Source organism: Phascolarctos cinereus, unplaced genomic scaffold (assembly GCF_003287225.1).
Source record: "Phascolarctos cinereus isolate Bilbo 61053 unplaced genomic scaffold, phaCin_HiC Scaffold_1;HRSCAF=81, whole genome shotgun sequence".
Lineage (NCBI taxonomy): Eukaryota > Metazoa > Chordata > Mammalia > Diprotodontia > Phascolarctidae > Phascolarctos > Phascolarctos cinereus.
The window spans coordinates 188,572,280-188,585,490 of NW_027555514.1; the positions used below are offsets into that span (position 1 = coordinate 188,572,280).

General features: G+C 38.9%; 1 pseudogene; it reads right to left on the minus strand.

The window, feature by feature from the left end:
• Positions 1-8,079: 8,079 nt before the first annotated feature.
• LOC110218677 (low molecular weight phosphotyrosine protein phosphatase pseudogene) lies at positions 8,080-12,182 on the minus strand (annotated as a pseudogene).
• Between the last annotated feature and the right edge of the window lie 1,029 nt (positions 12,183-13,211).

Genomic DNA, 13,211 nt, shown 5'->3' on the forward strand with positions numbered 1-13,211 from the left:
ACAAAATATTTCTCATAATCCTGGTGTGCACTCACAAACGTATATAGCATCACTGGGAAGAGTAGACACGCAGAGTTTAGTTGCAGAAAGGCACAGTGAATACATGATCAAGGGCATCATTGCATGACCCCCTAATTCCTTCTTCTTTATTGTGAAGTCCTAGCTCTGCTCCCATTTGGTGCCTGGTGTCCTTCCTGGGCACAATGCCTTACTGGGCTCCCTGAGCTTGCTCCTCGCCAGAAGCATCATCTCACAATACAGCTGTACTCTATTGCCTTATTTTCTTCTGGATAGTGTCTTCTACTGAACAACATGATACATGGTAAGATCCCCACCCTTGCCCTATCCCACCCCATGCACTCTGGAAGAAGAATAAAGGAAAAGATGAGTGATTCCTTCTCAAGAGGGGAGCTTTCTGCCGTAACTGGCTCTCTTCCTAAATGCCAAAGACAACTCCTTTCTCAGAGCTGACTTCTTAAGTCCACCAGCTGGGTGTGAATGATCCTTCAAGCCAGGCAATAGTTAGCCCCTTTAATCCCATCAAGTTGATTGAGGAACTTATTAACACCTCCTAAAGAAATGAAGAAGCATAAAAATCACTTCTTTCTACTCCCTTTATACAAATTCATCAAAGTCTAAAAAAGGCAAATCTCTTACAAGGTACAAATGAACCTGTGGATTTCACACCATTTTCAGTCTTTGAATAGGTTCCTCAAGAGGGTGAGCCCTTCAAAATTTCATGCCCTTTATAAGTTTGAATGTAAATATTCAAAGTCTGGAAGAGATAAAATCATGATACAACTTGTAATTTCATCAAGTGGATTGATGGAAACGTGGGGGTGAGGAGTGGAATCACTTGATCGTGTTTCCCTTGGAAGCTAAATAAAATTCCAAATGACAGTGTTTGCTACTTATAAAGATTTGACAAACCCTCATTGTCCTCTAGAGAGCTATAGTCCACAGGTCAGGAACCACTGGACAACAGTTTGTTAAGGAATGACTTGAGATCATAAGATTATAAGATCAAAGACTATAGCTGGAAGGGACCTCAGAGCCCATATAATGTAACCCCTGTAATTTACAGATGAGAAAACTGAGCCCAAAGGAGGTGAAATGACTGCCCTTAGGTCACACAGGTACTGAGTATTAACTTAGCTCTACTATTGGTAGGAAATGAGTTTTGAGGACAAAATTTAAACTGTTGTTTTTCTCTGAGAGAAAAATTAACACTAGTGACATTACCTTGCATTGGTATCATGTGTATCAATTACATGATGCAAGTTGGTTAGACTGGAACCCTTTGCTCAATCCACTTTCATTGGCAGGTTCTTCTTTCCAGAGGGCAAGATTCAAATGATAACTTTGAGGGGTTGCAGTTTCTAATACTGTTCTTTACAAATCCCTGTCAAGTGTGCTGACCTCAATACTGATCAACCAGTTGATACCAATTGGCTTTTACAAAGGCATATTTACTTAGAAGTTATAGAAAGGGCAGAAGTTACAAAAATATTCCACCAATTTGAGAATGCAATCTCTCCCCTGCATGCACTTTGTCCCTGAGGAGACCTGGGAAGAGTGGGCTCAAATTTTAGGTGTAAAGGTAGTGAGGCACACATATAATGAACATGTGGGGTCAAGGGATCTCTCATGACTCCTGGCCCTGAGAATCTTTTTCCTCCTTCACAGAGTCTCCACCAAGTTCTCTTAAAGCATTATATTGTGATGGCTAGATCACTCCCTTGCTCAGTGGGGCTGGCCCCTAGGTTATCTCGGTGGATAGGTCAATCCACTACTAGACTGCATCAAGCAGGTTGCTTAGTTGCTAGTCCCTCCCTGGATAAGAAGCTGCTGCTCTCAGCTCCAGTGGTCTCTGCTACTGACTCTGGTTGTTAAGGAGACCACTAAACACTCTTCTTATGCTTCAAAATTTAGTGGGTCACAACCTGGTCAATTCCGTGTCTAGATCTTTGTTCACCAAAGATCAGGGAAAAAATAAATACAAAAGAAATAGAGGTGCGATATGTTATGGACACATGATGACTGAGAGGTAGCCACCTGGCAGTCCACAGCAATCTTCAGTCAAAAGGGAAAAGCTTAAGAGATTATCCCCTTGAACCTTTTATATGCACACTCAGTGGCAGCGCAGCCTCTCATGTTTCAACAGACTTTGCAGTTTCTTAGTTACCCAAAAGACTCTGCATCACTCCACAGTACCAGTCCCTCATTTATTCAGACCAGAATAAAGCTCACCAACCCTCCATGTCAGATTTAAACTAGATAGAGACTCTTGAGAATGTGCTGAAGTAAGGAAAGAGCCACTGCATCTTACATGCCCTGAATATCAGCTGAGCATACCCAGAGTGGGGAGAAATACATGATCCAAGCTGGCAGGGGGTGGGCCAGAGGATTACTCAACTTATCACCTACTCATAATTGATGCATTCAAAGGTATCTTAGCTCTATGTAATCTAAAATAGGTGCATTTTGTAAGAGACTCTAGCTCCCTTTGTCTATCTCAAAATAAAGCCACACATCCCTAACAGCTATAGGCTATTCAGAAGTTAAACTATTTCTGGACAGAGCTGACAACCTGGAAGTATCCCTGAGTCATGCAAAGACAGGAACCGTAAAGGGTGACAATGTGGCAGTACATCCATCTGACCATACCCTTCCTGTATGAGTGAGTCTACAAACTATAAGTTTGTATTCTCAAATTAACCATGTGGTAAGATCAACTGAGTTTGAAGCTTTCTTTTTGTCCTTTAAAATCTTAGCCCAAACTAGCACATTATAGTAACGTGGCCTTTACAAATTTGCACATGTGAATGTGCATACCATTGCTTCCATACACTCTTCCGTTTATTTTGATTGACTCTCAGAAGATGTGCTAATGCTATAAGTAGTTTTATGATGATTAACCATGCATTTAATTCTGCTTCTCTTTCTCTCTCTGTTTTTGTCTGTCTCTGTCTCTACCTCACTTTGTCTCTTTCTCTGACTTAGTGTCTTTCTGTCTCTCTATCCCACTATCTCCCTCTCTCTCTTGCAGCTTTAGCTCCTTGGGTTAAAAAAGAAGGTCTTAAACCATCCAGTTATCAGACAAAAAAAAGTAATTTTTTTCTCTCCAAATAGAAGCATTAGGTCCCAGGGGCTAAGCTTTTTTAGGGACACACACCAACCAGCAAGTTAATTAGAATCCATGGGCATTTATTTAATCTGTCTTTAAGCTCATCTTTTCTGCTAGCATCTCTATTCAAAGCCTCTATCTTAATTAGGGTCACTTTGAAATTATCGGGGGAAATGGTCTGCTTTCTAACAAACCATAAAGTATTGCGGCACTGGAGCCTCATTCACCCCCTCCCTCCCTTGTGAAGGACCACTAGGTTTTCTATGCAAATAAACTTCTGAGGACCACAGAAACAAAAAGGTTTAGATGGAGGTACTGTGAGTCTATCTTCACTGTAAACCCCTCCTTCAAAATTCTCATTTTTCACATTTCTCACCCTCTGCCTCCTCCCTTGCTTTGTTAGTAAGCATTGCCAGAAAGACCTGGGATGTTGAAAGCATGGCAACTGATCAGACTTTTGCCCAGAGGTAACAGGATAGGAAAAATTATGAACTTGGTATTGAGAATAACTCTAGAAGAAGAATTCCTAGATTAAATCTGAGTTGAGCCACACAGGAACATGGGGCCAGGTTGAGGGCAGAAGTGATTTGAGTGGTGTGCCTTACCCTCCAGTATCCTTTCCCCCTTGAGGCTCCATGAACCTTTACTCTTACTAGTTTGCTCTTGAGGATAATGGAGATTACAGAAGTGCTGATGGAAGCAGACCAGCATGAAGCTGTTTAGTGATCCATATATACACTGAATCTCCAACACTTTCCTCTCCCACTTCCCTACCCTTAGTGAGAGAGTAGCCCACCATGAATTATTCAAATATCTACTTCCTGGCTCCTTCTCTCCCAATGAGGAATAAGAGAAAGAGAGTAAGATAAGTAATTTGTGTCTCTTGGGCTGAAGCTAGCCAAAAAAAAAAAAAGAAAAGTGCTATGGTTTAACTTGTATTTTCTGACCGTCCCCCTTTGCACTCATACGTTTTCATTCATTTGATAAAAAGTAAAATGGTGGCCACCAAAATTGTATCAGGGACATTGTGCTTATGTTCTGGCATGGGAAGATCGGGAAGAGCTTACTTTTAAGAAGATAGGAGGCATCATTCTTTATTAGCATCAGTCAAGGTAGGGGTAAAGAAGACCCTCTGATGTTTCCTCATAGGAGAAGGAGAAATAGTGTATGTTGGGATCATCCCCCAGAGCAGGGGTGGGAAACCTGGGGTCTTGATGCCTTATGTGGCCCTCTAGGTCCTCAAGTGTGGCTCTTTGACTGAATCTAAACTTTGTGATTCAAACGGCTGCATTTGAGGACCTAAAGGGCCACATGTGGCCTCGACAACACAGGTTCCCCACTCCTGCTCTAGATCAATGGTTGTCAGCACTTTATTACACACCCATAAAAAATATGTGGACACATATCTAATAACGCATATTTAGTTATTTATAAAGTATATATTTTTGTCTTGATTAATAATTACATATATTATAAAATACATAAAACAGAAATTTAAGAAGGATAAGATAAAGATAAAATATTTACTCTTAGAGTCAATAGTGAATCACCAAAATTTTTTGAATAATGGAATGACTTTTATGCAAATTCTATTTTATTTTGCTTTTTTCAATGAACAAGGCTTTATCTCTCTCCTTCCTACCTTCTCACTCCCACTGGAAAAAAAAGAAAAACAAAACAAATCCCCACATTGGTCATGTTCAAAAATATGTATTTATATGCCATCCTGTATCTTCAATTTGTCACCTTACTGTCAAGAGGTGGGTAACATATCCTCTGCAATCATGGCTGTTCATTACACTTGTCAGAGTCTAAAGTCTTTTATATGGTTCTTTGTCCACACAATATTATTGTTATGGTATAAATTGTTCTCCTGGTCCTGCTCTGTGATGAAATCACTACCTACAAGGGTCACACCCTTCCCCTGATGTAGTCTAACAAATAAAAGTAGGAGCTTATTTTTGGGAAAAAAAAAAGTGAAAACAATTAGCTAATTTGATTTGAAACAGGAAAATCCAGTTATAAGCATCAATAAGTTTAAGAGAATTCATAATCAACAGAGAAGAAACAAACAAAATTATTAGACACTATTTTGCCAAATTATGCCAATAAAAATGACAACTTAAAAGAAATGGATGAATATTTGCAGAAAACATATGAACAATAATCAGACAATAGAAAAAGAAATAGAAATTTAAATAACCGATTCTCAGAAAATAAATTGAACAAATCATACATGAAATCCTATATGGAAAAAAGATATATTTATAAAAAATCTATTAAACATTCAAAGAACAATTAATTCCAATATCATATGAATCATTTTCAAAAACAGAAGATAAGATCTTACAAATTCCTCCTGTGAAACAAATATGGTCTTGAACCTTGAACAGGAGGAAAAAAAACAATTTGGTAGTCATGTGAAGGATGGATTAGAGTGGGAAGAATTTTTTAAGGTGGGGAAATCAGTTAGGAGGTTATCATAATCAGGAAGGAAATGATAAGGGCCAAAACAAGATTGATATCTATATGACTGGAGAAAAGGTGATGGATACAAAAGATGTTCTTGAGGAAGAATCAATAAACCCTGGCATCTTATTTGATATGGGAGGTGAAAGGGAAAGAGAAAGAGAGAAAGAGACAGAGACAGAGAGATACAGAGAGAGAGAGAGAGAGAGAGAGAGAAATTAAATATGGCACCATAGTTGTGACCTAGGTGGGTGGAAGAACAGCAGCTCCCTTACAATAGGAAAGTTTGGAATAAGGGTGAATTTGAGGGGAAAGATAATATAATGAGATAATGCAGATTTCAATTTATCTATACTCATTCTATTCAACTCACTCTATCCCACCAAAAACAAAATGTCAAGATTCTTATTTATAAGTCAGTCTGAGAGGGCAGAACCTACAGAGAAGAACATGACATAGCCAGGAGGTAATTTGGGAAATAGAGTACATGTACAGTACGGGCTGGGGGAATGTTGCCCATGCAATCATTGGTGTGAATATGTGGGTCCTCATTAGGTCGTAACTGCCTCGAAGAGAACTATGTTTGGAATGTTGGAAGTGTGCATAGCCAAGAATCAAGCAGAAAAAAGGGTACCTTAGGTAATCCTAAAGGAAGTGGTTGTGGAATTATGACAGAGACAAACTCTGAGATTGGTGATTATGGAGAGGGTATGATGGAACCCATCTTCCAGCCTATGATTAGTTACTCCTTATATTCATGCCATGACACACTGGAGGTATGGCTCCATTCCCTACCACTTTGAAACCACCATTCCAGACTAGGGAAAGAAAACTATGGAGAAAAAGCCCGGGAGAAGGTGCAGACAGGAAGGGGGAAGCAATAGTAAAGTGGCTCCTTGACTACATTGAAGCAAGTTGGTTTTATTTTACTATGGCAAGATGAGAGTTTTCCGGGAACCAAACATCCAGTTCTCTATCAGATCTCACAACTGAAGATATGTGCATTATTACAACTCCAGAATTCTCATTATTATCAATGAGTTCTATCACAAGGAAGAGCTCTACATATGCAAATGTGGCTGTCAAGAAATTTTCTAGACTTTTGATGCACCCTAACATATAAATAGGTAATGTGTGTGTGTGTGTGTGTGTGTGTGTGTGTGAGAGAGAGAGAGAGAGACAGAGAGACAGACAGACAGACAGACAGACCCAGAAACAGAGAGACACAGATACAGAGAGACATAGAGAGACAGAGATAGGGAAAAAGAGACAGAGACAAAGACAGACAAACAGAGAGACCAAAAGAGATAGGAAGAGAAAGTGAGAGACAGAGGCATACAGAGACAGAGACAGAGTCAGAGAAGTGAGAAGCAGACAGATAAACAGAAACTTATACATAAGACCTTTCCACTCTACTACAAAATTACTACCTCCTCTATCTTTCATCCCTTGGCCAAAATTTATAAGAGAAGAATTAGGAAACATGGGACCTTGCATTGCTAATAATAATTTTGCAGCACACCAAAGTATCTCTTTGTACTGTTTAATGACTAGGACATGGTCTCTAAACTTTTTTGATTGCACAACTGTATCAATATAATTGCTTCAAAGCCTAGCCAAGGGAGCAGGCCTTGAAAGCTCTGTACCCCAAAGAAGAGGATCATGTCTTTCTGAAAGAGCTCAGTGTTGTCCTAAAAGCCTAGAAGAAGTGATTCCCAGGTGTAGTAACTAGCCCAGAAGTGGCTCCACCTGGCAGGAAAACAGAGACTTGGAAGAGGCATGGCCCAGATCATCAGTGAACCGTTGGTCAGATTGCTGCAGAAGAGGACAGCAGGTATCAAAGCCCAAAGTCAACACTTGTGAATTACCCTGGATGGATCTCTTCTCTGGCGGTTTTCTAAGTTTGTGTTCCTCGTACGCCAAATGCGCCATGTGCATTGGTAGGAAAATGGGTGACAGGTTCATAGGTAGAATAATATGCTTTAATTATTCTTGCTTTACCTTCAATTTAGTAAATGTTTCTGATTAAGAGTTAATGATGGGCAGCTAGATGGTGCAGTGGATAGAGTTCCAGCCTTTGAGGCAGGAGGACTTGAGTTCAAATACAGCCTCAGACACTTGATACTTACTAGCTGTGTGACCTTGGGCAAGTCACTTAACCCCATTGCCTAGCAAAGGGGAAAAAAAGTTAATGGTGTCTTCTTGACTTATTGTTTCAATGGGAAATTCACCAGTGGGGACATCCAGATATGAGAAGTAGGAATGGATTCCTCCCACCCAGGTTACCCCAGGAGCCTGCAAATAAGTTTAGTGTGACTGCATCTCTGAGAAACCTTGATTTGTCAGTTATCAGTGAAACTTAAGGTGAGCAGTCCAATCCAAGAAGAGATGGAGAAATAGGTTCCACACTCAAGGTATTCATGCACTATAATAGATTTTTTTTCAGTAAATTATTGCACTTTAAAAACATAAGTTGATTTTAATCATTGTTGGCTTTTGGCAATAAATGAGCATGAACCTTGAGATTTTTCAAAAAATAATTTTCAGCACTTAAAACATTGCTCATGCACAGACACAAAGTCAGGATCATTTCCAAAATATAGATCTTCAATAATAACTTGTTTCTGGGGATCATAGCTTCCAAAAGGTTCAATTTTACCTTTGCAGTTTTTAACTTGATTAACTTTTCTATTCATATTTCTCAGATTGCTTTCATCCATACATAGTATATAATCAAAGGTGAGGAAATCTTTGGTGCCTGGCAATATGATTCATGGTAATGCCACGTTTCTTCATGAAAATCTCCCCTTGGTAATCAGATTTTCCCATTTTACATGTAGATATTGCACTGTCTGTCCCTTATTTGCCTAAAATATTTTGATCAGTTACAAGTTTCCTAAAAACTTCTGCTACAGGTAAATGACAAATATTACCCAAACAAGTGAACAGCACAGACTTGGTTTCCAAGGCTATTTTTCATTCCTACTGCAGGACTTCCTTTATCCCAGGCTCTACAATAGAAAGTTTTAAAGGATGAGATGAAGATGAAATAACATTTTGAAAATAATATCTTTGAGTGAATAAGCTGTTTTGACTATTATAAATACCCAGATTAACTATAAAGGACATATAAAGAAAGATGCTTTATGCATCCAGAGAAAGAACTGATAAATAGAAGTATGTATAGAATTATTATACATATATATGTGTATACATATATACACATATATACATACATACATATGTACATACATACATACATACATTATATATATAACCTACCTCTGTGGTGGGGGAAGGCAGGGGAGAATAAAACCAAAAAAAGAAATTTTTAAAAATAGTATCTTCTTTTAATAAGAGTACTAAAAACTTTTTTTGCTCTCACTAAAATATTATTAACAATGATTTCCTTGTCATTGACAATCTGGATTTAATATTATGTAATATAGCAACTTGAAGGCCTGATTCCACTTTGTTTATTTTGCTGCTAGATTTTAATGGTTGTCATAGCTGAAAAAGATACCTTCCAAAGAAATCTGAGCAAGAGACGTGTTTATATCATTGGCTGTTGTGAAATCCTGGTACTAGTTTTTCTATCTTAACTACCAATTATATAATGGTTTTTGTTGAAATTCAGCTAGTAAATTTCTACTTTACCTTATTTCAATCAGTTGTTCTTGCAAACCAGTGAGAAGGTGTTGCATCTGTGTGTGTGTGTGTGTGTGTGTGTGTGTGTGTGTGTTTGAAAAATAGGTTAAAAACCCACTAAAACTCTTAGGGAGATATTTAAGCAAAATTCTGTTTCTAACTTAGGTATGTATGCAGATATGAGAGGTTTTTTTTTAATAGACCACATGCTTACATCATTTTCAGTAACCCAGAGAGGAGAAACTAAGTATTCAAAAGGAGGGAGAGAGGAAAAAGGAGGCAGGGTAAAGCAATAGCATTATACATTGTAAAGAGGTCAAGAAAGATGAGGACTGAGAAAAGGCCATCAGATTTGGCAATTAATGGAACACTGGTAACTTGGAAGAGAACAGTTTCAGTTGAGTAAGGAATTAAGGATAATGGGAAGGCTGAAAACCTAGGAGACTAGAAGGATAGTGGAAATAGGGAGGTTTGGAAGAGGGGAAAGATCATACAGTCAGATGTGGGATGAAGATGGTAACCCATCCATGCTGGCTTATCTTTATGTTCTATCTGTTCTATCAAAAATGCTGTGGTCTCCTTTTCCTAATTCCAGCAAATGCTGTCCTCAGCCTACTCTTTTAATGTAGCTAGATAGCCATGCAGATGAGCAAAGGCTATACAAATTAGTCAGATCAGAAAACAAATGAGGATCTTCAAAAGAAAAAAAGTATTTAATAAAGGTTGAAATTATGAACCACAGCATTAATACTAATCATATTTCTTCAGGAGGCTGCTGTCAACAGCTATCAGATCCAGCACTCATGTACCATTAAAAAGTTGGGGAAAAGCCAAGGAAAGTTGTGCAGACAGATTAAAAAATGAGATAGACCTCTGGTGGCATGGCCTGATTTGGATATGTATCTGTATGTGTTCGGGTAGGAGGAGGGAGAATTATAATAATGGAGGGGATTTATTTTGTTTGTCTTTTTTAAAATTTATTATTGTTTTATTTTTAACATTCTTTTCTTTTTAAATTTTGAATTCCAAAAAAATAAAAAATAAGAAAATTAAATTTTAATTTACACTCAGGGTTCATCAATTCTCTCTCTGGAGGTAGATAACATTTATTCATCATGAAATTTTCATCATCGTTGTATTACTCAGAGTAGCCAAATCTTTTAGAGTTGATCATCATTACAACAATGCAGCTACTGTGTACCATGATCTCACAGTTCTTCTCACTACATTTTGCATCAGTTCACGTAGGTCTCGCCATAGTTCTTCTGAAACCACCCTCCCACTGTCATTTCTTATAACACAATAGTATTCCATCACAATCGTATGCTACAACTAGTTCAGCCATTCTTCAATTGATGAGCATCTCTAGATTTTCAATTCTTCATCACAACAAAAAGAGCTGAGATAAATATTTGTGTACATATAGGTCCTTTCCTTTTTTCTTCGATCTCTTTGGAGTACAGATCTACTAGTGGTATTGCTAGGTCAAAGAGTATACCCAGGATTTCTGGCACCAAGATGAAGGAGTGAGGAAAGAACTGTCCCAAATTCCCCTCCAAACAAATATAAAACCACCTCAGAATTGACCTAGGAGCAGGGTAGCACTTTACCAGCACTGTAGGCAAGGTCTATCTCACTGGGGTGGAAGAGTAGCAAGGTCTAAGAGCAGCAATAGCCAGCCAGCCAGCCTCACTGCAGGGGGCTTCAGTGAATTTTTTTGCCTCTTTTAGCATTAGGCCAATTTTGTTTTTTAAGGTATTATTTTCTTTAGTATTTTTTTAACCTCTTTTGGCAGACTTAATTGTTTTTCATAATTTTGTTGCATCACTCATTTCTTTTCCCAATTTTTCCTCTACTGCTCTTATTGTCCTGGGAAACTTTTTATTGGTTTTGCCACTCCAAAATTCAGTTTGAGACATTATTTTAAAGCTTTTTGGAGGTGAATGTTGGGAGAATTCAACTAGATTGCTACCTGTACTTTGCTATCTTGGCTCTACCTCATTGTATTTTAAAGAACTTAAGTTCTTTACACATACACACAGTTGCAGCATCAACACAGGACTGGAGTTACAACCCTGGGGAAGGAAAACTGGCATTTTGCTCCTCACTATGACTGTGAATGATTTTAATGATGCAGCAGCTTACAGTCCAGCAACCATAAAGTGTGTTGCCTTTCCAAAGGGACTCTATTTAGCCTCAAGGGATGAGGAGGAACCCTGTAGGAAACCTAATGATCCATTGTAATGATAGGGTATTGCTTGCGGAACTCCAAGTTTAATTCCCTCCCATGAGGTATCCAAATCTTTGGGTAATGCTAAATCAAAAGGGAGACCCTTCAGAGAAGAAGAATTGTGTTGATCATTAATGGGCTACATGCCTGCTTTACGTATCCTCTCTATTTGTTTCTGGGCTTCCATGAGTCCTTTGTGCACACTGCATTTTCTGTGAGATGCAATTTAGGTTGTCCATGAGATTGCTGGTATTTGTTGCTTTGAGTGCCTGTACACGATCTGGGAATCGCATGACCTGTTGTTGTTCAGTTGTTTTAGTCATGTCCAACTCTTCATGACCCTGAAAGGGTATAGGCCCTGGAAATGTCCCTCCTCAACTTTCCTTGAACTTTCCCACATGGCCAAGTCTCTGAAGTTTGCCTAAGGGTATAATCCTTTCAACTGGTGTTTCATTGTGGCCCACACCCAAACCTCCAATTGTGTTACCTCTAACCTAGCCCAGCCCTTCCTTCATCTCTGGGATGGCCCAAGGTCACTTCCCACCCTTAATTTCTTCTAGACCCTGATACCTCCCAGTCACCCCAGCCTGGTGTCCACTTCCATCCAGATCTTCCCACAGTCCTTCTGTATATAAGTGTCCATCTTGCCCCATTAAATAGCCCAGATTCCTTACGAGTCTGGCCAATAGCACAGCTTTTTGGAATCATGCCCACCTTGACTAGTCTTCTAATAAACCTTGTCTTTGGCCAAACGAAAGCCCGGGTCGAACTCATTCAAGGCAGGACCTGAGTTGCCATTTTGGGATCCCAGTATTGAAGTTTAGGGGTTTAGGAGTGCTGGGACCCAAAAATAGCAACAAATGAGTCCTGCCTGAATGTACTCAACTCAAGCCCGCCCTCAGCCAAAGACAAGGTTTATTAAAGATCTGCCATATTGGCCAGAGTCCCAAGAAATACGAACATTTGTGATACTCTTATTGACAAGCAGGCTAGATTAAATCTCAGCCATGGGCCAGACTGAATATGGGCTAAAGAACTTTTCTAATTGCAAATTTTGATCTAAGTAAGACAGAATATAAGATGAGGACATGGGCATGAGCCATAAGCAAATAGCTGGGAGCTGGGAGGGTTCTAGAGTCAGGGACTTAGCCAGGGATAGGTTTCTCTTGTACTTTGGTCCTAGGATGTGTCTAGTTAGTGCTCTTAGATCTACTTCACACACCTAAGGAAACTTCTACTAATGGAAAGGGAGTCATTTTTGATCTATTAGAATGAACACTGCACTAAGAGTCAGGAAATCTAGTTCCTGATCTAGCCCAGTGCTTCTTAAACTGTGGGTCATGAACCCATATGGGATGGCATAACTGAATGTGAGAGTCATGAAAAATTTGTCAACAGTAAAAGGTTTCTGAACACACAATGACCAAAAATGAATTCAAAATTAAAAGCATAGTGAATCAAAGAAGTTTCTGGCAGTGCTTGCTTGTGTTGTATCATGTGACTTTGCTACAGCCTTAGTTCTGAACACACAACATGCACACTTTACACTGTGCATGCAGCCATATCACACAACATCAAGGAATGCCACCAGAAACACCTCACCTCATATTCAAGACTATTGTATGTTATGAATTACAGTGTTTTTACTGTACATACAAAGTTTTCTGCTCTTATAGAAACATAATGGTTTAATTATGGAAAATAAAGACTTTTAGTATTTTCATACCATCATTCCTC